This window comes from Nycticebus coucang, chromosome 8 (genome assembly GCF_027406575.1).
Source record: "Nycticebus coucang isolate mNycCou1 chromosome 8, mNycCou1.pri, whole genome shotgun sequence".
NCBI classification, from domain to species: Eukaryota; Metazoa; Chordata; class Mammalia; order Primates; family Lorisidae; genus Nycticebus; species Nycticebus coucang.
In genome coordinates this window covers 93,890,437-93,917,914 of record NC_069787.1, presented here as the reverse complement: position 1 = coordinate 93,917,914, position 27,478 = coordinate 93,890,437, and the positions used below count along the sequence as shown (strand labels likewise).

Sequence of the window (27,478 nt, the reverse complement as noted above, 5' to 3'; positions counted from 1 at the left end):
TTGGGAGGCCGAGACAGGAGATTAGCTTGAGCCCAGGCATTGAAGGTTGCTGTTAGCTGTGAAGCCACAGCACTCTACCCAAGGAGAGTAGAATGAGGCACTGTCTCAAAAAAAATAAATAAATAAAATAGAGATGGGATCTCACTCTTGCTCAGGCTGGTCTCAAACTTGTGAGCTCAAGCAATCCACCTGCCTGGGCCTCCAAGAGTGCTAGGACTACAGGCGTGAACCACCCAGCCTGGTCTCCCAGGTATTTTTTAGAAATGGGGTCTCACTCTTGCTCAGGCTGGTCTGGAACTCTTGAGCTCAAGCGATCCTCACCCTCCCTGAGTGCTAGGATCACAGGCGTGAGCAACCACGCCCGGCCTCTTTATCTTTTTTTTTTGAGACAGAGTCTAACCATGTCACCATCGGTAGAGTGTCATGGAGTCACAGCTCACAGCAACCTCAAACTCTTGGGCTTAAGCGATTCTCTTGCCTCAGCCTCCCAAGTAGCTGGGACTACAAGCGCCTGCCACAATGCCCGCCTATTTTTTGGTTGGAATTGTCATTGTTATTTAGCAGGCCTGGGCAGGGATTGAACCTGCCAGCCTCGGTGTATGTGGCTGGCGCCCTACTCACTGAGCTACGGGCGCCAAGCCCCGTTTTTCTTTTTTTAATCTGTCTTGTTTAATACAGTAGCCACTAGCTACATGCCATTATTTGATTAAAGTTAAAAATTAAGTGAAACTTAATTTCTGAGTCGCACCAACCACATGGGTCAAATGCTTAATAACCACATGTGCTACTATAATTAACAGCAAAGATACAGAATATGTAGCTGTGACAGAAAGTTTTATGGCACAGTGTAACGTACTAAAGCGAAGTTATCCGAAAACAAGGCTGCCTCTCCATCCTGTCGGCGCAGGAGGTGGCGCAGGTCCTGATCCGCATGCCCCTTCAAGGCGCCGTGTATCTGGGATATCCGCACGGACCGTGAGCCCACGCGCTGGAGGGACCCTACCCAGGCGGGCGTTAACCAAAAATGACTCGGGTGGGGAGCCCGGAGGAGCGCGTTTTCCCGCCATCCCTGGCGAGAAGGGCCCAGATGCGCCAGCTCCTGTCGGTCAGAGGCGTTGGCCTCCGACCTCTTTGCGAGCTGAGAAGGCACGGGGAGAAAAAGCCAAAGAGACGCCAGGCAGCTGCCTACCCGGACTGGTAACCTCCGACAGCCCCTCTGCCGAAAGCGAGGCACGCTGGGCTATGTACCGACGAAGGGGAAGGCCTGGCCTCGCCAGCGGCTGCAAAGGCGGAGTCCCGGCCCGACCCGGGAGGTGAGCGGGGAGGCCCCCCTACCGGCCCGCCAGGGTAAACAAGGCCGCAACTCGCGCTGCATACTTACCTGGAGCCTCGGCCCAGCATCCGCTGAGCCCGGGCGGGCCAGACTAGGTCAGATCGAGTCAAAGGGGTCAGACTGGAGCCCACCAGCTGCAGAGCCAGGCCGCGGGCCTACGCCGGTCGAGTCCCCGCTCTTACCTCCGGCAGAGTAGTCTCCACGGCTCCGGAAGTATTCGGCACAGTTGCGTCACTTCCGTCCCGGGGTCGACCCGCGGTCGCCGGGACGGAACAGGCTTCTGGAAGAATGCCCCTTTGACGTCTCTTGCTTGCTGCTGGGCTCCCGGACCCTGAGTCTGAGTCGGGTAGCTTCGCTTCCGAGGGCAGCAGAAAGGATAGTCTAGGGGTTCGGCTTATGAAGGGCTAACTAGTGAATCTTTTCCCGAATTCCCCTACCAGCATCACCCGCGAGATTTTTTTTTTTTTTTTTAAAGAGACCGGATCTCACTGCGTTGCCCAACCTGGAATGCAGTGGCTATTCATAGTAACGATGATTTTGCAATTGAGTCTCTAGCTTCTGTGCTTAACTGATCCTTTTGCCTGGCCCCGGAGTAGCTGGGACTACAGCCTCCTTCACCTTTGCGCCCAAGTGGCCCTGAAAAAAATAATTTTTTTTTTTTAGGCAGAGCCTGACTTTGTAGCCCTCGGTAGAGTGCCTTGGCGTCATGGCTCAAGCGATCCTCTTGCCTCAGCCTCCCAAGTGGGTGGGACTGCAGGCGCCTGCCACAACGCCTGGCTTTTTTTTTTTTTTTTTCTTTTAAGAGATGGGGGTCTCGCTCTTGTTCAGGCTGGTGTTGAACTCCTGAGCTCAGGCAATCCATCCGCTTTGGACTGCCACAGTGCTAGGATTGCAGGTGTGAGCCACCACGCCTGGCTGGCCCTGAAATTTTTATTTATTTTTTTTTTTGTAGAGACAGAGTGTCACTTTATGGCCCTCGGTAGAGTGCCGTGGCCTCACACAGCTCACAGCAACCTCCAACTCCTGGGCCTAATCGATTCTCCTGCCTCATCCTCCGGAGCAGCCGGGACTACAGGCGCCCGCCACAACACCCGGCTATTTTTTGGTTGCAGTTTGGCCGGGCCGGGCCTGAACCCGTCACCTTCCGTATATGGGGCCGGCGCCCTGGCCCTGAAATTTTTAACCATAGCGTTTCTGAACCGTTCCTCTCTTTACTGTTTGTACTCCAGTGTCCTCTCAGAGAAAGGACCATTGTCTCCCAACTCCTAACTGGTCTGAGAGGAGCTGGGTCTGGAATTTCTGGCTACATTCCGCAATGATTGCTGGGTGACCCCAGAGCTGCAGCTACACCAGGCTTTCTGCTTCCCCAGCAGCAGCCTACTTCACTGCCCATTGCTCCATTTTACCCTCATCATAAGACTGCATTCTCTTGGGTGGCGTCTGTAGCTCAAGCAGCTAAAGCACCAGCCACATACACCAGAGCTAGCAGGTTTGAATCAGGACGGGGCCTGCCAAACAACAATGACGGCTACAACCAAAAAATAGCCGGGCATTGTGGTGGGGGCCTGTAGTCCCAGCTACTTGGGAAGCTGTGGCAAAAGAATCGCTTGAGCCCAGGAGTTTGAGGTTGCTGTGAGCTGTGATGCCATGGCACTCTACCCAGCACAATAGCTTGAAGCTCTGTCTCAAAAAAAACTCCATTCTCTTTTATTTTTTTAAACACAGGGTTTCCGGCACCTGTGGCTCAGTGAGTATGGCACTGGCCCCATATGCTGAGTGGGTTCAATCCCAGCCCTGGCCAAACTGCAACAAAAATAGCCAGACGCTGTGGCGAGCACCTGTGGTTCCAGCTACTCTGGAGGCTGAGGCAAGAGAATCGCCTATGGGCAGCGCCTGTGGCTCAACTGATAGGGCGCCGGCCCCATATGCCAGAGGTGATGGGTTCAAACCCAGCCTGGGCCAAAAGCTGCAAAAAAAAAAAGAGAATCGCCTAAGCCCAAGAGCTAGAGGTTGCTGTGAGCTGTAACACCACAGCTCTCTACCGAGGGTGACAAAATGACACTCTTTTTCTCTAAAAAATAATAATAATAAATAAATAAAGATAGGGTCTCTGTTGCCCAGGCTGGAGTGCAGTGGGACAATCTTAACTCATGCAACCTGGAACTCCTTCCTGGGCTCAAGAGATCCTCACCTCCTGCTGCAGCCTCCTCAATAGCTGAGACTATACAAGGCCCAGATTGCATCTTAACTTGCTGCAGTTTCTTTTTACAGTATAGGAATTGTCATGATGACTTGCACTTACCTTCTAGAACTGACTGTCAAGTGTCGTAAGTATGGTGGATAGAGATGAAGATTTATTTAAGTCGCTGCACCCACAGTGGAAAAGCCAATATTAAGCCAGTTACATTAGGGATCTTTTTGGCTGTGCAAGTCATTTTTTTTCTTTTTTTTGAGACAGAGTTTCACTATGTCACCCTCGGTAAAGTGCCATGGCGTCACAGCTCACAGCAGCCTCAAATTCTTGGGCTTAAGGATTCTCTTGCCTCAGCCTCCGAAGTAGCTGAGACTACATGCACCAACCACAAAACCCGGCTATTTTTCTTACATATGTATATATATATATATATATATTTTTTTTTTTTTTTTGAGACAGAGCCTCAAGCTGTCACCCTGCGTAGAGTGCTATGATATCACAACTCACAGCAACCTCCAATTCCTGGGCTTAAGCAATTCTCCTGCCTCTGCCTCCCAAGTAGCTGGGACTACAGGTGCCCGCCACAACACCCGGCTATTTTTTGGTTGCAGCCGTCATTGTCGTTTGGCAGGCCCGGGCTGGATTCAAACCTGCCGCTTTAGCCACAGGTGCCAAGCCCTGGCTATTTTTTGTTGCAGTTGTCGTTGTTTAGCTGGCCTGGGTTGGGTTTGAACCCACCAGGCTGGGTTTGAACCCGCCAGCCTGGGTGTATGTGGCTGGCACCATAACCACTGTGCTATGGGTGCTGAGCCAAATCATATTTTTTTTAAATGCCTCTGGTTCTTTCAGGCTGCCTAAAGGTCAAGCAGCAAGTTATTAGTTAAGAAATGGGGCGGGGCGGCGCCTGTGGCTCAGTCGGTAGGGCGCCGGCCCCATATACCGAGGGTGACGGGTTCGAACCCGGCCCCGGCCAAACTGCAACCAAAAAATAGCCGGGCGTTGTGGCGGGCACCTGTAGTCCCAGCTACTTGGGAGGCTGAGGCAAGAGAATCGCTGAAGCCCAGGAGTTGGAGGTTGCTCTGAGCTGTGTGAGGCCACGGCACTCTACTGAGGGCCATAAAGTGAGACTCTGTCTCTACAAAAAAAAAAAAAAAAGAAATGGGGCGGTGCCTGTGGTTCAGTGAGCAGGGCGCCGGCCCCATATGCCAAGGGTGGTGGGTTCAAACCCAGCCCTGGCCAAACTGCAACAAAAAAATAGCCAGGCGTTGTGGCAGGCACTTGTAGTCCCAGCTGCTCGGGAGGCTGAGGCAAGAGAATCGTGTAAGCCCAAGAGTTAGAGGTTGCTGTGAGCTGTGTGACGTCATGACACTCTACCCAAGGGCAGTACAGTGAGACTCTGTCTCTACAAAAGAAAAAAAAATGGTCAGCATGGCTTGGCGCCAGCCACATACACCAAAGCTGGCAGGTTCGAATCCAGCCCGGGCCCGCCAAACAACAATGACAACTACAACCAAAAAATAGCCGGGTGTTGTGCTGGGCACCTATAGTCCCAGCTACTTGGGAGGCTGAGGCAAGAGAATCTCTTAAGCCCAGGAGTTGGAGGTTGTGAGCTGTGATGCCATGGCACTCTACCCAGGGCAACAGCTTGAGGCTCTATCTCTAAGGAAAAAAAAGTGGTGAGCAAAGTAAACCACAATACCTGTGCTTAAGAAGCTTCAGTCTAGTGAAATATGCAGATTTTAGTGGGATAATTAAAAATAATTCTGAAGGGGTCGGGCACGGTGGCTCACACCTGTAATCCTAGCACTCTGGGAAGCTGAGGTGGGTGGATTGCATGAGCTCACGGGTTCAAGACCAGCCTGAGCCAGAGAGAGACCTCGTCTGTAAAACCTAGGCAAGCGTTGTGACGGGCGCCTGTAGTCCCAGCTATTTGGGAGGCTGAGGCAAGAGGATTGCATTAGCCCAAGTGTTTGAGGTTTCTGTGAACTATGATGATGCCACAGCACTCTACCGAAGGTGACAAAGTGAAACTTTAAAAAAAAAAAAAAAAAGGCCCAGCTTGCCTGAGTTTTGTTCTCTCCTCTTCAGACATCATGTCCTTCACTACTCGTTCCACCACTTTCTCCGGCAATTACCGGTCCCTGGGCTCAGTCCAGGCGCCCAGCTGCAGTGTCTGGCCCGCCAGCAGCGCAGCCCAGCGTCTATGCAGGCGCTGGGGGCTCGGGCTCCGGATCTCCGTGTCCCGCTCCACCAGCTTCTGGGGAAGCTGGGAGTCTGGGGGCCTGGCCACAGGGATGGCTGGGGGTCTAGCAGGAAAAGGGGGCATCCAGACCGAGAAGGAGACCATGCAAGAACTGAACGACCGCCTGGCCTTCTACCTGGACAGAGTGAGGAACCTGGAGACCAATAATCAGAGGCTGGAGAGCAAAATCCGGGAACACCTGGAGAAGAAGGGGCCCCAGGTCAGAGACTGGGCGCATTACTTCAAGACCATCAAGGACCTGAAGGCTCAGATCTTTGCAAATTCTGTGGACAATGCCTGCATCATTCTGCAAATTGACAATGCCCGTTTTGCTGCAAATTGACAATGCCCGTTTTGCTGCTGAATGACTTTGGAGTCAAGTATGAGACAGAACTGGCCATGCGCCAATCTGTGGAGAGCGACATTCATGGGCTCCGCAAGGTCATTGATGACACCAATATCACTCGACTGCAGCTGGAGTCAGAGATCGAGGCTCTCAAGGAGGAGCTGCTCTTCATGAAGAAGAACCACGAGGAAGAAGTAAAAGTCCTACTAGCCCAGATTGCCAGCTCTGGGTTGACTGTGGAAGTAGATGCTCCCAAATCCCAGGACCTGAGCAAGATCATGGCAGACTTGCGGGCCCAGTATGACGAGCTGGCTCGGAAGAACCAAGAAGAGCTGGCCAAGACCTGGTCCCAGCAGATTGAGGAGAGCACCTCAGTGGTCACCTCACAGTTTGCTGAGGTCGGAGCTGCTAAGACAATGTTCCATGAGAAATCAGAAGTCGGGTGGCGCTTGTGGCTCTGTGAGTAGGGCGCCAGTCCCATATGCCGGAGGTGGTGGGTTCAAACCCGGCCCCGGCCAAAAAAAAAAAAAAAAAAGAAATCAGAAGTCCAGGTTGGAGGACAGCCTAAGGGAGGTGGAGGCCCGCTACACCTTGCAGATGGAGCAACTCAATGGGGTCCTGCTGCATTTGGAGTCAGAGCTGGCACAGACTCGGGCAGAGGGGCAGCACCAGGCCCAGGAGTATGAGGCACTGCTGAACATCAAGGTCAAGCTAGATGCTGAAATCGCCACCTACCGCCGCCTGCTGGAAGACGGGGAGGACTTCAACCTTGGTGATGCCCTGGACAGCAGCAACTCCATGCAAACCATCAAAAAGACCACCACCCGCAGGATAGTGGACGGCAAAGTGGTGCCTGAGACCAATGACACCAAAGTTCTGAGACACGGAGGCAGTACAGCAGCGTGCCCTTATGCCAATAAAGAATTCAGAGGTCACTGGAAAAAAAAAATTACGAAATTACTTTGTGAGGAGTTTGGTTTGCTCCATCCTCAGGCTCTGTTCCATCTATCATTCTCTATTGACCTCACCCACTTTCTTTGCCTTAGTACCTCCCATACACTGATAACTTCTAGGTTTTCATTTCAATCTACCCAATTCCCTGAACTCCACATTCAGTGTATCTGTCTATTGAATACCTTCCTTTGGATGTCATATTGGCACTCAAATTTAACGTGTCTCAAACCACACAACATTCTCTATTCCTAAGTTTTCCATCCCCTGCTGTTTTCCAGTTCATTGACACCTGTACTCTTCACTATTGACTCAGGACAAAAGTTCCCAAGTCTTCCATGATTCTTCTTCCCCTTTCTTTAGCTCCCATCAGAGGAAGAAGAGAGCTTCCTCCCTTTCAAATTCCACATTCAGTCCACAAGCAATTCTCATGTGTTATACCTCCAAGATATTGAGCCATGTCTTACAACCATCTGCTGCTCTGGTCCAAGCTATCTTCACGTGTCCCTGGATATGAGCAGTAGTCCCTTAATTCATCTTCCTGTTTCTACCCTCGTTCTACTACGTTTGCTTTCTACATTGACTAGAAAGATCTTTTTTTTTTTTTTTTTTGTAGAGACAGAGTCTCGCTTTCTGGCCCTCAGTAGAGTGCCGTGGCCTCACACAGCTCACAGCAACCTCCAATTCCTGGGCTTAAGCAATTCTCTTGCCTCAGCCTCCTGAGTAGCTGGGGCTACAGGCACCCACCACAATGCCCGGCTATTTTTTGGTTGCAGCTTGGCTAGGGCCGGGTTTGAACCCACCACCCTCGGTATATGGGGCCGGCGCCCTACCGAGTGAGCCACAGGCGCCGCCCTAGAAAGATCTTTTTAAAGAATAGAACATCTCTTGGCTCAGCGCCTGTTGTTCAGCAGCTAGGGCACCAGCCACATACACCAGAGCTGGCGGGTTCAAATCCAGCCCAGGCCTGCCAAACAACAATGACAACTACAACCAAAACATAGCTGGATAAAGAGACTCACTTAACCCCAAGAGTTGAAGGTTGCTGTGAGCTGTGACGTCACAGCACTCTACTAAGGGTGACATAGTGAGACTATCTCAGACACACAAAAAAAGCAAAAAACATCTCGTTCACTCTGTTCGAAACCCAAAAGTTTTCTATCAAAGCTTTGGACTTATAGGCCCACAATAGGTAGGATCTGGAGCTAGACACCCAGGGCTAGAATCCCAACTTGACATCTTCCTGGTTGTGTGACTTTAGGCAAAGAAGGTCACATCTCTGTGACTTAGTTTGTTTATTTGTGAAATGAAGATGATAATAGTACTTACAACTGAGTGAAAAAAGCAAAATAATATTTATAGTAGGCTTTTTCTTTTTAAATAGAGGCAGCATCTCACTTTAATGCCCTCGATAGAGTGCCGTAGCGTCACAGCTCCTGGCAACCTCCAACTCATAAGCTTAGGTGATTCTGTTACCTCAGCCTCCCGAGTAGCTGAGACTATAGGCACCCACCACAACGCCTGGCTATTTTTCGTTGCAGTTTGGTCGGGGCTGGGTTTGAACCCACCACCTTCAGCATTTGGGGCCAGCGGCCTACCCTAAGCCACAGGCACCAGCTATAATAGGTTTTTATTAATGAAAATAAGATTTCTGTAAGACTGTATGTGTCTATAGCTATAGATACAGATATGTATGTAGATGCATTGAAAGGGTTCTGGAGGGATATGTACAAGATGCTAATTTTTTTTTTTTTTTTGAGACAGAGTCACCCTGGGTAGAGGACTGTGGCATCACAGTTCACAGCAACCTCAAACTCTTGGGCTTAAGCGATTCTCTTGTCTCAGCCTCCCAAGAAGTTGGGAGTACAGGCACCCGCCACAACACCCAGCAATTTTTTTGTTATGGTTGTAGTTGTCATTGTTGTTTTAGCTGCCCCAGGCCAAGTTCGAACCCTCCAGCCTCAGTGTATGTTGCTGGCGTCCTACCCACTGAGCTATGGGCCTTGCCAAGATACTAATATTTTATATTTTTATTTTTTAGGTTGGCCTCTTTAATCCATTCAAATTCTGTATTTGAACTAGGCACGGTGGCATGTACCTGTACACCTGGCTACTCAAGAGGATGAGGGAGGAGGATGAATTGAGCTCAGAAGTTTAAGATCAGCCTTGGCGGTGGCGCCTGTGGCTCAGTGAGTAGGGCGCCGGCCCCATATACTGAGGGTGGCGGGTTCAAACCCAGCCCCCGCTGAACTGCAACCAAAAAGTAGCCGGGCGTTGTGGCCGGCGCCTGTAGTCCCAGCTGCTGAGGAGGCTGAGGCAGGAGAATCGCGGAAGCCCAAGAGCTAGACGTTGCTGTGAGTCCTGTGACATCATGGCACTCTACTGAAGGCGGTAAAGTGAGACTCTGTCTCTACAAAAAAAAAAAAAAAAGATCAGCCTTGGCGGCATAGCAAGACCCTGTTTCTAAAAAATCAAAAAACAGGGGTGGCACCTGTGGCTCAGTGAGTAGGGTGCTGGCCCCATATGCCTAAGGTGGCAGGTTCAAACCCAGCCTTGGCCGAACTGCGACAACAACAACAAAAAAATAGCCGGGTGTTGTGGCGGGCGCCTGTGGTCCCAGCTGCTTGGGAGGCTGAGGCAAGAGAATCGTGTAAGCCCAAGAGTTAGAGGTTGCTGTGAGCAGTGTGATATCATGGCATTCTACTGGAGGGCGGTACAGTGAGACTCTGTCTCTACAAAAAAAAAAAAAAAAATCAAAAAACAGGTACAGTGGCTCATGCCTATAATCCTAGCACTCTGGGAGGCCCAAGTGGGAGGATCCCTTAAGCTCAGGGGCTCAAGACCAGCCTGAATAACAAGACCTTGTTTCTACTAAAATAAAATAGAAAAATTAGCGGGAAATGGTGGCAGTTGCCTGTAGTTCAGGTGGCTGAGGGAAGAGAATCACTTGAACCCAGGAATTTGAGGTTGCTGCAAGCTATGACAACACAGCACTCTAGCCTGGACAATGAAGTGAGACTGTCTCAAAAAAATAAAATAAAAAAGCAAAAGAACCCAAAACACTAGGGAAGTTTGAATTTCTCTTAAGTTCTATTTCGTTTTTGTTTTTTTCATCCTTTTTTATTTCAGATTAATATGTGGATGCAAACCATTATGTTATATAATTTACACATGACAGGTAAGAATCAGAGTTGTAGTTGTGTCCTATACCCAGGGAATGTACCATATATCCATGCATTGTACTCATTAGGTGGGGAGCTATCAAACCCTTCTTCTCTTCCCCCCTTCTTGAGTTTAATGGAGATTTTCTCTACTGTGGGTCTATGATTGTTTTGTTTTGTTTTTTGGAGTGTCTAGTTTATTTTTATTTATTTATTTTTTTTTTGGTAGAGACAGAGTCTCACTTTACTGCCCTCGGTAGAGTGCGGTGGCGTCACACGGCTCACAGCAACCTCCAGCTGTTGGGCTTATGTGATTCTCTTGCCTCAGCCTCCTGAGCAGCTGGGACTATAGGCGCCCGCCACAACGCCTGGCTATTTTTTTGTTGTTGCAGTTTGGCCAGGGCTGGGTTTGAACCCACCACCCTTGGCATATGGGGCCGGCGCCCTACTCACTGAGCCACAGGTGCCGCCTGGGTCTAGTTTATTTATCGTCTATTTTTTTTTGTTTGTTTTTGGCCGGGGCTGGGTTTGAACCCGCCACCTCCAGCATATGGGACCGGCGCCCTACTCCTTGAGCCACACGTGCCGCCCAGGGTCTAGTTTATTTAAACTGGCTGTCAGAGGTACCACCATGGAGCAGGAGTGAGTAGCCGGGAGCTGTGGGGCCAAGCAGGGCAGGGATGTCCCGTTATCAGAGGGCAAAGAGAGGTCAGCAGAGTAGCAGGAGGAGCATGAGGGCCAGGTTGAGAAGGGAAGCCCAGGTTCTATGGAGCCCAGCCCCACTCATGGCCTCAGCATAGAACCTCATCACCACCTCACTGGGGTTGCCCTTGTTTGGGTCAAACCACATCTGCATGCAATGGCCACTTGGCTATAGTTGCTAACTTTGTAAGAGTGACTCCAGATTTCCTTGCACAGAGCAGGTGTGGGGAAGTAGAAATGGAAGGGGAGGCAGGCAGCTTTCACTGGAGAATGGTTACGCCCGGAGGTCCAGTTCCAGCCCTTGTGCCAGTTGCTGTTGCAAGTGTAGGAGGTTCGACAATCTTCCCACCAGCGCTCACAATCCTCTTTGCACAGGGGCACATTCAGGACCCGCCCTTTTCGCTAACTTGCTGGGTCCAGGGTCCCAAGTTAGGAGAACACTCATAGAGGCAGGTGTCCTGGATGAAATGCCATTTGCAGGCTCAGCGCCTGTGGCTCAAGTGGCTAAGGTGCCAGCCACATACAGCTGAGCTGGCGTGTTCGAATCCAGCCCAGGCCCACCAAACAACAATGATGGTTGCAACTGAAAAATAGCCGGGTGTTGTGGCGGGCACCTGTAGTCCCAGGTACTTAGGAAGCAGAGGCAGGAGAATCGCTTGAGCCCAGGAGTTGGGAGGTTGCTATGAGCTGTGATGCCATGGCACTCTACCCAGGGTGACACCTTGAGGCTCTGTCTCAAAAAAAAAAAAAAAAGCCATGGGCGGTGCCTGTGGCTCAGTCAGTAAGGCGCCGGCCCCATATACCAAGGGTGGTGGGTTCAAACCCAGCCCCGGCCAAAAACTGCAACCAAAAAATAGCCGGGCGTTGTGGCCGGCGCCTGTAGTCCCAGCTACTCGGGAGGCTGAGGCAAGAGAATCACTTAAGCCCAGGAGTTGGAGGTTGCTGTGAGCTGTGTGAGGCCACGGCACTCTACCGAGGGCCATAAAGTGAGACTCTGTCTCTACAAAAAAAAAAAAAAGCCATTTGCAGATGGGTTCTATCACTCTACAGTGGTCCTAGTTGAAGTTATATAGATAGGAATTATGCTTGTGGGCTTCCTGGCTGGTGTTGGTGGAGCAGCAGGCATTCTTCTTCCAGGGACTGCACTGACCATGCAAGTTGTCCTCAGGCTCCTTCTTTTCCCTGTGGTGTTTAGCATCTATACAGACATTGCGAAGCTCAGTCTTGGCCTGAGTAGTTTCCTGTGCCACAACTCCCCCAACAGCTAGAAGGAGCAACAGCTATGTTGTCACTTGCTGGGCCATTGCTGTCCTTGAAGGTAGAGCTGTGGTTAGTGGCCAGGTCTCTGACTGTTTGAAACTGCTATGAGTACTTGAGATGCTTGTTTTTCCAGTCTTGTGATGTTCTCAAAATCCATCCAGGTTGTTATAGAGGATGCAAAATTTCCATCTTTTGTAGGAGATGAATAGTATCCTATGGTATGCCTATATCCCAGTTTGTTAATCCATTCATGTTCAATACTAAATTTTTAAAGATTAACTTAAAAACTGCTATTAGGGTAGTACTAATAGCTTCGATATTAAGTCTTTGCATCCAAGGAATATATCATTATATGTATTTTGTAGGATTTTAAAATGCATTCAAAATTTTATAGTTTTTTCATATGAATCTTCTTTGGTTTAGTCCTGGATATGTTATGGGTTTTGTTATTGAATTCATTTCAAAGGAATTGCCTTCAATCATAAGTTTATAGAATTTTATGTTGTTTTCCTTTATTTATTTATTTATTTTTTTTGTAGAGACGGAGTCTTACCCTATGGCCCTCAGTAGAGTGCTGTGGCCTCACACAGCTCACAGCAACCTCCAACTCCCGGGCTTAAGTGATTCTCTTGCCTCAGCCTCCGGAGTAGCTGGGACTACAGGTGCCTGCCACAATGCCCGGCCATTTTTTGGTTGCAGTTCGGCCGGGGCCGGGTTTGAACCCGCCACCCTCGGTACATGGGGCCAGCGCCCTACCGACTGAGCCACAGGCGTCGCCCTATTTTGTTTGTTTTTAATAAGGATGATGTTGAAGGGCGGCGCCTGTGGCTCAGTGAGTAGGACGCCGGCCCCATATGCTGAGGGCCGCATAACCCAGCCCCGGCCAAACTGCAACAAAAAAATAGGCGGGTGTTGTGGTGGGCACCTGTAGTCCCAGCTGCTCGGGAGGCTGAGGCAAGAGAATCGCGTAAGCCCAAGAGTTAGAGGTTGCTGTGAGTCGTGTGACGTCATGGCACTCTACCCGAGAGCGGTACAGTGAGACTCTGTCTCTACAAAAAAAAAAAAAAAAAGAGGGCGGCGCCTGTGGCTCAGTGAGTAGGGCGCCGGCCCCATATGCCGAGGGTGGCGGGTTCGGACCCAGCCCCAGCCAAACTGCAACAGAAAAATAGCCGGGGGTTGTGGCAGGCGCCTGTAGTCCCAGCTGCTCAGGAGGCTGAGGCAGGAGAATCGCGTAAGCCCAAGAGTTAGAGGTTGCTGTGAGCCGTGTGACGCCACGGCACTCTACCCAAGGGCGGTACAGTGAGACTCCGTCTCTACAAAAACAAACAAACAAACAACAAAAAAAAAAAGAATGATGTTGAATACCATATTGTGGATGAGCTTTCTGGAAACAAATGGGGAAATGGATTTCGGGGAGCAAGATATTTATTATGGACCAACATATATAAAGAAAAGAGGCAGAAAGATTGGCAGAGGGAGAACTTGTACTGTGACTTGAAATCTCCATCAAACAGTAGAGAATGGTCTGTCAGAGTATCCTATACAGACCAGACTAGTCAGGCCTTTGTAACTTTACTTTGTTCAGTCACCGGCCATGAGCTATCATGGGAAGGGTGTGGCCTGAGAAGAGATAGCTCTCTGAAGCTGAGGCAGATACTGAAAGATTGAGAGCTGGAGACTTATTTGCTACTGTATCCCCCACATCTAAGCATCAAGGCCCACTTTGAAGGAGGTTCTGGGTGGCCCAACTCCATGCTTACCACAAATGCTTTCATCGTTTATTGAGATTATTGTAGAACTTTTATCCTTTACCTTGGTAGCGTTGTGATAAAATTATCACTGATTTAATTTATTTATTATTTTTGGTTTTTTGTTTTTTGTAGAGGCAGGTTGATCTTGATCTTCCTACTTCGGCCCCCCAAATTCTGGTATTATAGGTGTGAACCACCTTGCCAGTCTCTCTTCTATTATTATGCTTGTTTTTTTCATAGTGCCCTTTCTTTCCTTTTTTTTTTTTTTTGAGACAGAGTTACTTTGTTGCCCTCGGTAGAGTGCTATGGCATCACAGCTCACAGCAACCTCCAGCTCCTGGACTTAGGTGATTCTCTTACCTCAGCCTCCCGAGTAGCTGGGACTACAGGTGCCGGCCACAATGCTCTGCTATTTTTTTTTTTTTTGGTGTTGTTGTTTGGCTGGGGCTAGGTTTGAACCTGCCACCCTTGGTGGGTGCCGAGGCCGGTGCCCTACTCACTGAGCCACTGGCGCCGCCCTTCTTTTCTTTTCTTTTTCTTTCTTTTTTTTTTTTTTAACTTTGTGAATTTGTTTTTATTGAGGCATGGGACACAGGGTGGGAAATGTCTCTGTGGGGTATGGGATACCCCTTCCTCACAGGGAATGTCCATTCTAATCTTCCTGGGGATCTTTGTGGAACTTTTTCTTCTTGAAGCTGCTTTTGATGCCTACAACCTGTTCCGGCCCGCTGCTGACCATCTCCTCCTTAGAGGAGAATTTCCTCTTTTTCTTAGACATGCTCTTGTTGCCTGCCTCTTCAGGATCACTAACTACTATTTCCTCCTTGGGTGAAGCTTTCTTCTTCTTGGGGGGACTTAACAATGCTAGTGGCCTCCTCAAGATCACTACTAACCAACTCCTCCTTGGAAAAAGATTCCTTTTTCTTGGGTTTAGAGACAGGGATAGATGGGTGGTCTTCCATTCCATTCTCCTGAGGAAACTCCTGGGGCTTTTGCTTTTTTTTCTTTTTGGGTTTTTCCACTGTATCCTCACACTTCTCCTGAGTGCTACTGCTGTTTTCTGAAGAAGCGAAGGCAAGTGCAGCCAGTCATTTCTTTTCCTTCTTCAAGCGTTTCTTCTCCTGTTTCTCCAGTTTTCTAGGGATCTCAGCAGCTGCTTCCTCTGCCTGAACCATTGCTTCCTTCATGACATCCAGATTCTTTCGTGGAATCTCTCCAGTCTTATAAAAGGACAGCTGCTCCTCAACTTGTTCCCGAAGCTTCTCCCCAAATACGCTCGTGGGTACCTCAGAAAAGCAATCGATTTGTGAGGCAATACTGCATTTGTTTGCCAGGTATCGGGAGATTCGGCCTTTGTTCTTGGCAGCTGCTCTGCCAATGAAGGTGGAGTGGAAAATGAGTCCATATTTTGGTGTGTTACCCCTTGTCTTCAGGGCTCTGGAAACTTGGTCCTTTGCTGGGCCCTGGGAATCACTCAGACACCAGGACTGGCCATCACCCCCATAGCACATGGCTGTATAGGTCAGGGAGCTTTTCTTTTCTTTATCTTTCTTTCAAGACAAAATCTCATTATGTTGCCCTTGGTAGAGTGCTGTGGCATCATAGCTCACAGCAACCTCAAACTCTTGGGCTTAAGCAATTCTCTTGCCTTAGCCTCCCAAGTAGCTGTGATTATAGGGACCCACCACAACACCTGGCTATTATTTTTTGTTTTAGTTGTCATTGTTATTTAACAGACCTGGGGTGGGTTTGAACCTGCCAGCTCTGGTGTATGTGGCCAGCACCCTAACCACTGAGCTACACAGGCACCAAGCCTTTCTTTGGCTTTTTTGAGATAGCGTCTCACTCTGTTGCCTTGAGTAGAGTGCTATGGTGTCATGACTCACAGCAGCCTCAAACCCTTGGGCTCAACTGATCCTCTTGCCTCAGCCTCCTGAGTAGATGGGACTATAGGTGTGTACCACAATGCCTGTCTAATTTTTTCTTTTTTTTTGCAGTTTTTGGCCAGGGCCAGGTTTGCGGGTTTGAACCCACCACCTCCAGTATATGGGGCCAGCGCCCTACTCCTCTGAGCCATAGGCGCTGCCCTAATTTTTTCTATTTTTTTAGTAGAGATGGGGGTCTCACTCTTGCTCAGGCTCGTCTTAAACTCCTAAGATCAAGTGATCCACCTGCCTTGGCTTCCCAGAGTACTAGGATTACAGGCATGAGCCAATCTGCCTGACCTCATACTACCTTTTCATGAGAATTTGTCAGGTTGGTTTTCCAGCTTTCTGATTTGCCTTTGAGGAATATCCATATTTTAATTCAGCTTTCCTGTAGATTATAGAAGTCAAGATTTTCAGCGAGATCTTTTTTTTTTTTGTAGAGACAGAGTCTCACTTTACCGCCCTCAGTAGAGTACCATGATGTCACAGGACTCACAGCAACCTCCAGCTCCCGGGTTCCCGCAATTCTCCTGCCTCAGCCTCCCGAGCAGCTGGGACCACAGGCGCCCACCACAACGCCCGGCTATGGCTGGGTTTGAACCTCCCACCCTCGGTATGTGGGGCTGGCGCCCTACTCACTGAGCCACAGGCTCCACCCTCGGCGAGATCTTTTATCTGGATACCATGTACCTTCAGTGTATTTTTTTCTTTTTTTTGAGACAGAGTCTCATTTTGTCGCCCAGTGGAGTGCTGTGGTGTCATAGCTCACAGCAACCTCAAACTCTTGGCCTCAAGTGATCCTCTTTCCTCAGCCTCCCGAATAACTGGGACTATAGGCATCTGCCACAATGCTCAGCTGGTTTTAGAGATGGTGTCTTGATCTTGCTCAGGCTGGTCTTGAACTCCTGAGCTCAAGCAATCCACCTGCCTGGCCTCCCAGAGTGCTAGGATTACAGGTGTGAGCCACCGTGCCCAGCCTACCTTTGGTGTATTAAGTTTGAGATGCCTCTGGGCAGCAGAAAGGGCAGAGTTGCTGCACATAGGAAGGATTGACATTCAGGTGATTTTAGTATGGGCTTGTAATTTGAGATCAAAAGAAGAAAGAAAAGACATTGAGAAAATTAGTCCCTTTCATTCATTCATTCATGCATGTCTAGGAACAAAGGTTCTTTTTTTTTTTGCAGTTTTTGGCCAGGGCTGGGTTTGACCCCACCACCTCCGGTATATGAGGCTGGCACCTACTCCTTTGAGCCACAGATGCCACCTGGAATAAAGGTCCTTATGTAGGGTCCAGGACAGCTTTAAATTCTTATGAAATTGAAAGCAAACCTGGAGGTGCACATACATACAACATTTTTTACAATAGGGTACCAGAAATTCTGCCCTCCCAAAATGGCTAAGAACTGCTAATTGTATAGCATTTAGTAATAGATGCCACTTGGTATATGTCTGCACAGGCATGTTACCCAATGGGGAATGAAAGGACTCCTGTACTGAAGGGAAAAGTATGTATAGAGGCCTGCGGAGAGGGTAGTTAAGTAGCAGGTCTATATGGTAACACAGTTTGCTCATAATTGAAGATAGTCTAGGGAAAAACAAAGTTAAAGAAGAATGCCAGGCTCCGCACCTGTAGCTTAGCAGCTAGGGTGCCAGCCACATACACTGGAGCTGGTGGGTTCAAACCCAACCCAGGCATGTCAAACAACAATGACAATTACAACAAAAAAACAGCTGGGCATTGTGGTAGGCACCTGTAGTCCCAGCTACTTGGGAGGCTGAGGCAAGAGAATTGCTTAAACCCAAGAGTTTGAGGTTGCTGTGAGCTAGCACTCTACTAAGGGCAACTAGTAGACTCTGTCTACTAGGTTGCTGTGAGCTGGCACTCTACTAAGGGCAATAGTAAGACTCTGTCTCAAAAAAAAAAAAGGGAGAGGCGGTGGCTGTGGCTCAGAGAGTAGGGCGCCGGCCCCATATACCGAGGGTGGCGGGTTCAAACCCAGCCCCAGCCAAACTGTAACAACAACAACAACAAAAAAAAAAAATAGCAGGGCATTGTGGCGGGCACCTGTAGTCCCAGCTACTCCGGAGGCTGAGATAAGAGAATCACCTAAGCCCAAGAGCTGGAGGTTGCTGTGAGGTGTGACGCCATGGCACTCTACCAAGGGTGATAAAGTGAGACTCTGTCTCATAAAAAAAAAAAAGGGTGGGGGTTGTCTAAATGGTGGAGAAGAAAACTTCGGTCCACGCTCAAGACCCTGGGTAGCGACGGGTACCGGACTAGGCAGCTTGGCAGCATCGCATCAACAGGCAGCTCGAGGCCTTGGAGAATGACAACTTCCAGGATGATCCCCATGCTGGACTCCCCCAGCTTGGCAAGAGGCTGCCTCAATTTGATGACGATGCAGACACTTGAAAGAAAAAGAAGAAAATTAGAGGTGATCATTTTAAACTTCGCTTCTGAAAAAACTTTCAGGCCTTGTTGGAGGAGCAGAACTTAAGTGTGGTCAAGGGCCCCAACTACCTGACAGCCTGTGCAGGGTCCCCATCACGGCCCCAGCGCCCCTTCTGTGCTGTCTGTGGCTTCTCCTCCCCATATACCTGCGTCAGCTGTGGCGCCCAGTATTGTACTGTATGCTGCCTGGGAACCCATCAGGAGACCAGATGTCTTAAGTGGACCATGTGAGCCTGGGCATCTCTGGAGACAGGGCCTCTGTGTATCACCTGGCCTCTGAAAGGCATCAGTAGAAGGAGGGGACTCTTCCTGGACCAAGAGAGGAGCCACTTCCTCATGCACTTATCCAACAAAACTTAACCTACCAGGGAAGACCAGTCTCCCATCCAGGGATGGTGGGAGGTGGGCTGGGCACACTGAGTGCTGTTATAATAAAGATCTCGTGCCAAGAAAAAATAAAAAGGGTGGTGCCTGTGGCTCAGTGAGCAGGGCACCAGCCCCATATACTGAGGGTGGTGAGTTCAAACCCGGCTCCGGCCAAACTGCAACAACAACAACAACAAAAATAGCCGGCGTTGTGGTGGGCGCCTGTAATCTCAGCTTCTTGGGAGGCTGAGGCAAGAGAATCGCCTAAGCCCAAGAGCTGAAGGTTGCTGTGAGCTGTGACGCCATGGTACTCTACCAAGGGTGACAAAGTGAGACTCTGTCTCAAAAAAAAGACGAATGCCAGTAGCCCAGCATGGTGGCTCATGCCTATAATCCTAGCACTCTGGAAGGCTGAGGTGGGTAGATCGTTTGAGCTAAAGAGTGAGACCCCTTCTCTACTAAAAATGAAAATCTAAAGCAAGAGGCTCACTTGAGCCCAGGAGTTTGAGATTACTGTGAGCTATGACACCACAGCACTCTACCCAGGTGACAAAGTGAGACTCTGTCTCAAAAAAAAGAAGAATGTCAGTGTGAGATTATAAAGAACCTAGATTGCCCCTGAACCATTTATACTTTAATCTGAAGCAATGAGTATCTGAGTGTTTTAGGTAAGTATAGGGTCCAACAAAGTTGTTTGGGCTTTCTCATCTAGGGGAAAGTGCCATGTGTTCCTAGACAGCCCTAACTGTGTACAGTGACGTCATGCTTATGTAACTGCTGCTTGGCACCTTGCCTCTATTGTTTCCTCTAGGTATAAAGGTGTACAGGACCTTCCACTTGTGTAGATTATGGATTGTAGATTGTGAAGTTTCTTTTTTTTTTTTTTTGTAGAGACAGAGTCTCACCCTATGGCCCTTGGTAGAGTGCCATGGCATCACACAGCTCACAGCAACCTCCAACTCCTGGGCCTAAGCGATTCTCTTGCCTCACCCTCCCAAGTAGCTGGGACTACAGGTGCCCGCCACAACACCCAGCCATTTTTTGGTTGCAGTTCAGCAGGGACCGGGTTTGAACCCGCCACCCTTGGTATATGGGGCCAGCGCCCGACTGAGCCACAGGCGCCGCCCTAATTTTTTTTTTTTAATTTTTTTTTATTGTTGCAATTTGGCCGGGGTTGGGTTCGAATCCACCACCCTCAGTATATGGGGCCAGCACCCCACTCACTGAGCCACAGGCACCACCCTCTTTTTTTTTTTTTTTTTTGAGACAGAGTCTCACTATGTTGCCCTCGGTAGAGTGCTATGACATCACAGCTCACAGCAACCTCAAACTCTTAGACTTAAGAGATTCTCTTGCCTCAGCCTCCCAAGTAGCTGGGACTACAGGCCCCCACCATAACGCCAGGCTATTTTTTTTAGTTGTAGTTGTCATTGTTGTTTAGCAGGCCCAGGCTGTGTTTAAACCTGCCAGCTCCAGTGTATGTAGCTGGAGCCCTAGCTGCTGAGCTGCAGGCGTTGAGCCCAGATTGTGAACTTTCTACATAATTCAGCACCCTGGGTGCCAGGAGCTGGAGAAGGGTAGATCTGCCATGTTTGCTCCCCTGCTGTGATCTGAATAATACCTTCCCTAAGTTTTTCCTTCTTTTTTTTTTTTTTGAGACAGACTCTCACTTTGTCACCCTGGGTAGAGTGCTATGGTGTCACAGCTCACAGCAACGTCCAGCTCTTGGGCTTATGTGATTGTCTTCCCTCAGCCTCCTGACCTGACACTATAGGCGCCGCCATAACGCCCAGCTTTTGCAGAAAGACCGTTTAGTGGATTAGATTGGTTACCCTATGAGAATTTAATAAAATTTGGTGGGCTTGAGTGGTACCTGCATGGACGTCCCCTGGTTTATCAGCTTTTCCATATCAAACACTATGTCCTCCTGAAGCTGCTTGCTCAGGTTGCTCAGCTAGCTCTTCTTGTGCAGCTAGAGCCTTATGAGGCATAAATGAGAGAAACACGGGCCCGCCATGAACCCCTGAATCTTGGATCTTCCGTCCAATAAAACTCCCAGTATTTGGCCAGGCGAGGTGGCTCACGCCTGTAATCCTACCACTCTGGGAGGCTGAGGCAGGTGGCTTGCTTAAGCTCACAAGTTCAAGACCAGCCTGAGCAAAAGTGAGACCCCATCTCTACTAAAAATAGAAAAACTGAGGCAAGAGGATCACTTGAACCCTAGTAGGAGGTTGCTGTGAGCTATTACATCATGGCACTCTACCCAGGATGACAGCTTGAGACTGACACACACAAAACACCTCCCAGTATTTGACCCTCTTTTTCCTCTTGGATAGAGATAGTTCTATCTCTCTCTCTTTTTTTTTGAGACAGTCTCTCAAGCTGTTGCCCTGGGTAGAGTGCTATGGAGTCATAGCTCACAGCAACCTCAAACTCTTGGTCTTAGGCAATTCTCTTGCCTCAACCTCCCGATTAGCTGGGACTATAGGTGCCCGCCACAACGCCCGGCTATTTTTTGTTGCAGTTTGGCCAGGGCGGTATATGGGGCCAGCACCCTAACCACTGAGCCACAGGCACCACCCTCTTAAACTTCCTTTTGTCTGGCTTTTGCTCCCACACGTCCACAGGAACTATGCTTGTTGATGCTACCAAGGAATTCCTCATTGCTATATCCAGTGGCCATGTCTCAATTATGAACTTACTTGACCTATCAGCCACACTTAATGCCCTTGCTCAGTAGTTTCAACATTATACTCTTTCTGTCTTTCTTCAACTTCTGGATCACCTCTCTGCTTTTTTTTTTTTTTTTTGTGAGACAGAGTCTCATTTTGTCACCCTTGGTAGAGTGTGGTGGCGTCACAGCTCACAGCAAACCTCAAACTCTTGGGCTTAAGCAATTCTCTTGCCTCAGGCTGCCAAGTATCTGGGACTATAGGAACCTGCCACAATGCCCGGCTATTTTTTGTTGCAGTTGTCATTGTTGTTTAGCTGGCCCAGGCTGGGTTCGAACCTGACAGCCTCTGTGTATGTAGCTGGTGCTGTAACCACTGTGCTATGGGTGCCAAGTAATGTTTTTTTTTTTTGTTCCCTCTGCATCTTCCTGATCTCCTAACACTGGTGAGGACAGGGCTCCATCTCTGAATCTCTTTTACTATATTTTATTTGGTTTATAGGCCCAGGCAAAGCTCGAACCTGCCGGCCCTTGAGAACAGGGCTGGTACACTAATCACTGACCTACGGCAACCAGCACTCTCTCCCTCTTTTTTCATTTTCCAATATTTTAGTAGGCAATTTTTTTTTTTCAATTTCTTTTTTTTTTGTGGTTTTTTGGCCGGGGCTGGGTTTGAACCTGCCACCTCCAGCATATGGGACTGGCGCCCTACTCCTTGAGCCACAGGCACCGCCCTTATTAGGCAATTTTTTAAACATACAGTACAGTTGAAAGAGTTATACAGTGATCACCCATACACGTACCCCATAAATTTTTTTTTTTTTTTTTTGTAGAGACAGAGTCTCACTGTACCGCCCTTGGGTAGAGTGCCATGGCGTCACACGGCTCACAGCAACCTCTAACTCTTGGGCTTACGCGATTGTCTTGCCTCAGCCTCCTGAGCAGCTGGGACTACAGGCGCCCGCCACAACGCCCGGCTATTTTTTTGTTGCAGTTTGGCCAGGGCTGGGTTTGAACCCGCCACCCTCGGCATATGGGGCCTGCGCTCTACTCACTGAGCAACAGGCGCCACCCGTACCCCATAAATTTTATAATTTTTTTCTTCTTTACTTTTTTTTCTTCTTTTTTTTGAGACAGAGTCTCATTTTGTTGCCTTTGGTAGAGTGCTATGGCATCATAGCTCACAACAACCTCAAACTCCTGGGCTCAAGGGATCTACTACTTCCCTCAGTCTCCCAAGTAGCTGGAACTACAGGTGGCTGCCACAATACCCAGCTATTTTTTTTTCTTTTTTTTTTGAGACAGAGTCTCATTTTGTCACCCTGGGTAGAGTGCTGTGGCATCACACAGCTCACAGCAACCTCAAACTCTTGGGCTTAAGTGATTCTCTTGTCTCAGCTTCCCAAGTAGCTAGGACTACAGGTATCTGCCACAGTGCTTGGCTATTTTTTGTTGTAGTTGTCACTGTTGCTTAGCAGGCCCGGGTCAGACTCAAATCTGCCACCCTTGGTGTATGTGGCTGGTGCCCTACTCACTGAGCTGTGGGCGCCAAGCCAATACTCAGCTATTTTTTTTTTTTTTATAGAGACAGAGTCTCACTGTACCGTGCTCAGGTAGAGTGCCATGATGTTACATGGCTCATAGCAACCTCCAGCTCTTGGGCTTACGCGATTCTCCTGCCTCAGCCTCCCAAGCAGCTGGGACCACAGGCGCCTGCCACAATGCCCGGCTATTTTTTTGTTGCAGTTGGGCTGGGGCTGGGTTTGAACCCGCCACCCTAGGCATATGGGGCCGGTGCCCTACTCACTGAGCCACAGGTGCCACCCAAATACCCAGCTATTTTTAAAGATGGGATCTCACTCTTGCTCGGAGCTGGTCTCGAAATCCTGAACTCAGATGATTCACCCATCTTGCCTCCCAGAGTGCTAGGATTACAGGAATGAGCCAGAGCACCTGGCCTTCTCAACCTCTTTTTTTTTGAGGCACCATTAACTCCCTTGGTAATTTTTATTTTTATTTTTATTTTTTTTGAGACAGAGTCTCAAGCTGTCGTCCTGGGTAGAGGGCCGAGGCATCACAGCTCACAGCAACCTCCAACTCCTGGGCTTAAGCCATTCTCCTGCCTCTGCCTCCTAAGCAGCTGGGACTACAGGCGCCCACCACAACGCCCGGCTATTTTTTGGTTGCAGCCATCATTGTTGTTTGGCAGGCATAGGCTGGATTTGAACCTGCCAGCTCAGGTGTATGTGGCTGGCGCTTTACCCACTTAAGCCACAGGCGCCGAGCCTCCCTTGGTAATTTACATTGGCTCATAATTGTCAAATTTCATCTCTAGTCTAGAGCCCTCCTCTGAATGCCTGATGGAAACATCTACCTGTCTAACTAAAATTTCAAACTTAACATTTCCCAAACTGGCCTTTGCCCTCCACTAATCTACTTCTCCCCAGTCTTCCCTGACTTCTGATAAAGGTGACTCCTCCTTTTTAGTTGGTAAGGCAAAAAATATTAGCGTAACTCCTCTCTCACTTGCCTTATATTCTGTTAACAATTCCTTTAGGTTTTCCCTCAGGTGTCCAGTTGTTTAGATTCTCTGGGCCACATTGGAAAAAGAAAAGTTGTCTTGGGGTACACATTAAATATACCGGGCAGTGCCTGTGGCTCAAGGAGTAGGGCACCAGTCCCATATGCTGGAGGTGGCGGGTTCAAACCCAGCCCCAGCCAAAAACCAAAAAAAAATAAAAAATAAAATAAATAAATAAATATACCAACACTAAAGTGAGACTCTGTCTCCAAAAATACATATATATGTATAGCCACACTAACAAAAGCTGATGAACAAAAAGAAACCAAAGAGGGCGCCTGTAGCTCAGTAGTTAGGCCACATGCTCTAGGGCTGCTAGGTTTGAACCTGGCCCTGGCCTGCTAAACAAACCAAATACAGCCAGGTGTTGTGGCAGGTATAGTCCCAGCTACTAGGGAGGCTAAGGCAAGAGAATCGCTTAAGCCCAAGAGTTTAAGGTTGCTGTGAGCTATGATGTAATAGAACTCTACTGAGGGTGACAAAGTGAGACTCTGTCGCAATGAGCGACAGTGAGACCCCGACTCATGAAAAAAATGGAAAAACCCAGCTGGGCGATGCGGCAAGCATCTGTAATCCCAGCAGCTTCCGGAGCCTGAGCAGCGAGGTGCCCGCAGCCCAAGTCTGAGGTTGTGGTGAGCTACAACACCCACTGCACTCTGCTCAGGGGCATAGGGTGGGACCCTGTCTCAACAACAACAACAAAAAAAAGTAAAGAAATAAAAAATAAACAACAAAATAAAATAAAATAAACAAAAAAATATAAAATAAAATAAAATAAAAACCAAAAGAAAAAAAAAAAGAAAAGGTCCAGGCTGGGCGCAGTGGCTCACCCCCGTAATCCTAACACTCTGGCAGGGCGAGGTGGGTGGATAGCCTGAGCTTACAAGTTTGAGACCAGCCTGAGCAAAAGTGAGGACCTTGTATCTAAAAAATAGCTGGGCATTGTGGCAGGCACTTTTAGTCCCAGCTCCTTGGAAGCTGTATCAAGAGGATTGCTTGAACCCAAGAGTTTGAAGTTGCTATGATGAGCTATGATGCTATAGCACCCAATCGAGGGTGACAAAATGAGACTCTGTCTCAAAAAAAAAAAAGTCCACACATAATTTTCATAATATCTGCCATCACATATAAGCAAAAAAACTTCATATAAACCACATGCTGCCCATGGGCCACATGTTGGACATCCCTGCAAGTATAGAATATATCCAGAATCTGGCCACTTCTCACTTTCTCTTCTATGCCCTGGACAAGCCAACATCTCTGGCCATGGCCTTTAGCTTCCTCAAGGTTTTGTGTTTCCTCCTTCCTTGCTACAGTCTATTTTCACCCAGCAGTCAGAGGGGAATCTTATTTTTATTTATTTATTTATTTTTTGAGACAAGAGTCTCACTTTGTCACCTTTGGTAGAGTGCTGTGATGTCACAGCTCACAGCAACCTCAAACTCTTGGGCTTAAGCAATTCTCTTGCCTCAGCCTCCCAAGTAGCTGGGACTACAGGCACCTGCCACAACGCCTGGTTGTTTTTTGTTGCAGTTGTCATTGTTGTTTAGTGGCCTGGTCCAGGCTTGAACCTGCCAGCTTCGGTATGTGGCTGGCACCGTAACCACTGTGTTACAGGTGCCAAGCCTATTATTATTATTATTTTTTTTTAGATAGAGTCTCAAGCTGTCACCCTGGGTAGAGTGCTGTGGCATCATAGCTCACAGCAACCTCCAACTTGGGCTGAAGCGATCCTCTTGCCTCAGTTTTTCCATTTTTTGTAGAGATGGGATCTCAGTTTAGCGCAGGCTGGTTTTGAACTCGTGAGCTCCAGTAATCCACCTGCCTCGGCCTCCCAGAGTGCTAGGATTATAGGCGTGAGCCACTGTGTCCCAGCTAGAGGGGAATCTTGTTAACTCAGAATGTATTAACTCAGATTTATGTATTTATTTATCTATTTATTTATTCATGGAGACAGAGTCTTATTTTGTCGCCCTCAGTAGAGTGTTGTGGTGGCACAGCTCACAGCAACCTCCAGCTCTTGGGCTTAAGCAATTCTCTTGCCTCAGCCTTCCGAGTAGGTGGGACTACAGGCGCCTGCCCCAATGCTTGGCTAATTTTTATTGCAGTTTGGGTTCGAACTCACCACCCTCAGTATATGGGGCTGGCGCCCTACTCACTGAGCCACAGGCACTGCCCTTAACTCAGATTTATTAACTCCTTCTTGGTGAATGGTTATGGAGCCAAAGATGAAAGATTATTCCAAAGCATAAGATGAAAGGAGAAGGGAGGCTTGGTTTATGCAATTAAAATGGCTTTATTGCACCTGGGTGCAAGTGGTGAGGCTCTCCAATCGGGCCAGGAAGAAATCCACATGTGGGTAATGGCCAGCAGGGGTTTTAAAGGTCAGGAAGGTGGGGGTTGGGACATTCCCTTTCCTAGGTTGGACATATGTTGTAAGGGCAGGGCTAGCCCATTTACCTTTCCCAGGTGGGATATCCAGTAGAGTAGGGTAGGGCGTTGACCCATTCACCTTTCTTAGGTGGGACATCCAGTGGGAGAGGGCAGGGGGTTGATTCTTTTAGGTGGGTCCATTCTATTTGGGTGGGGTTTGATCCTATCACTCAGTATCTCACAAGGGCTCCCATGTCCTTCAGAGGAAAGGTTGATGTCCTCACAGAGACATACAAAACATTTTTTTTTTTTTTTTTTTTGCGACAGGATATCACTTTGTGGCCCAGATTGGAGTACCGTGGCACAATCATATATCTCACTGGCTCACTGCAGACTTAAACTCCTGGGCTGAAGAGATCCACCAGCCTCAACTTCCCAAGCAACTGAGGTTACAGGAGCATGCCAATGTATTCAGCCACAAAATCCCTCATCATGTGCCTCTATGAACTGAAATAAAATCTTAAGCCTTCACCCAAGTGGCTGGCTGACTGGAATCTCTCTTCCTCAAGGGGATCCCTAAAACTGAGTTGCTAGCCATGAGAAAGGATATCAGACATGCCTCACCATGCCTCCCTCCCCTTCTTAGAGATGTTCTTTGTGACTCATCAATAGGCCTAAAGCCATGCAAGATATAACCTGCAGATCCTCAAAATACACAACAAAACCACGAGTCTGGGCACCTGTCCTGTAGTTTATCTCTGATTAACAGACCCTTAACTCAGCATTCTGACTCCTGGTCAGTTAGAGCCTAACTCCTTCAGCCAACTGTCAGCCAAAGAATCTTTAAACCTATCTACAACCTTGCAGACCTCTGCTTTGAAATGTTCCACCTTTTAGGCCAAATCAATATATACCTTCCACATATTAATTTATTGCTTTTACCTGTAATTCCTGTCTCCCCAAAATGTATAAAACCAAGCTGTAACCCCCCATGAGTCCACTTGCTCAGGTATTCTTGGGTGTGACTCTTGGTCATGGTCCTCAAATCTTGCTCAGTATAAACCTCTTTAAATTATTTTATAGTGTGGCTTCTTTTCCTTAGACACCTCCATAACTTCTCTATCCTCATCAGCATTTCCTCTCCCTCTCCTAGTGGCTTCCCATGAC

General features: G+C 48.6%; 1 protein-coding gene, 1 non-coding gene and 5 pseudogenes across 4 annotated transcripts in view; 3 read left to right on the top strand and 4 right to left on the bottom strand.

Annotated features, from left to right (window-relative positions):
• Positions 1-1,531, bottom strand: part of ARIH2 (ariadne RBR E3 ubiquitin protein ligase 2) — a 77,244-nt gene extending 75,713 nt beyond the window's left edge. For 2 of the 3 annotated variants that reach the window (XM_053599102.1, XM_053599103.1), the window contains exon 1: positions 1,382-1,531. The gene's annotated coding sequence lies outside the window, so the exon portion shown is untranslated. The remainder of the gene's footprint in view (positions 1-1,381) is intronic. The other variant, XM_053599104.1, reaches the window with a different exon arrangement.
• On the top strand, positions 30-1,633 carry LOC128591545 (collagen alpha-1(I) chain-like; annotated as a pseudogene).
• Positions 1,634-4,707: 3,074 nt separating this feature from the next.
• LOC128591397 (keratin, type I cytoskeletal 18-like) lies at positions 4,708-7,355 on the top strand (annotated as a pseudogene).
• A 3,581-nt stretch (positions 7,356-10,936) lies between these two features.
• LOC128591396 (folate receptor alpha-like) lies at positions 10,937-13,964 on the bottom strand (annotated as a pseudogene).
• Positions 13,965-14,510: 546 nt separating this feature from the next.
• Positions 14,511-15,355, bottom strand: LOC128591551 (nucleolar protein 56-like; annotated as a pseudogene).
• Positions 15,356-15,408: 53 nt separating this feature from the next.
• On the bottom strand, positions 15,409-15,487 carry LOC128593048 (small nucleolar RNA SNORD86). The gene has a single exon (XR_008382228.1). It is a non-coding gene; the product is annotated as a small nucleolar RNA SNORD86 (small nucleolar RNA).
• A 2,599-nt stretch (positions 15,488-18,086) lies between these two features.
• LOC128591553 (zinc finger HIT domain-containing protein 1-like) lies at positions 18,087-18,692 on the top strand (annotated as a pseudogene).
• Positions 18,693-27,478: the final 8,786 nt, after the last annotated feature.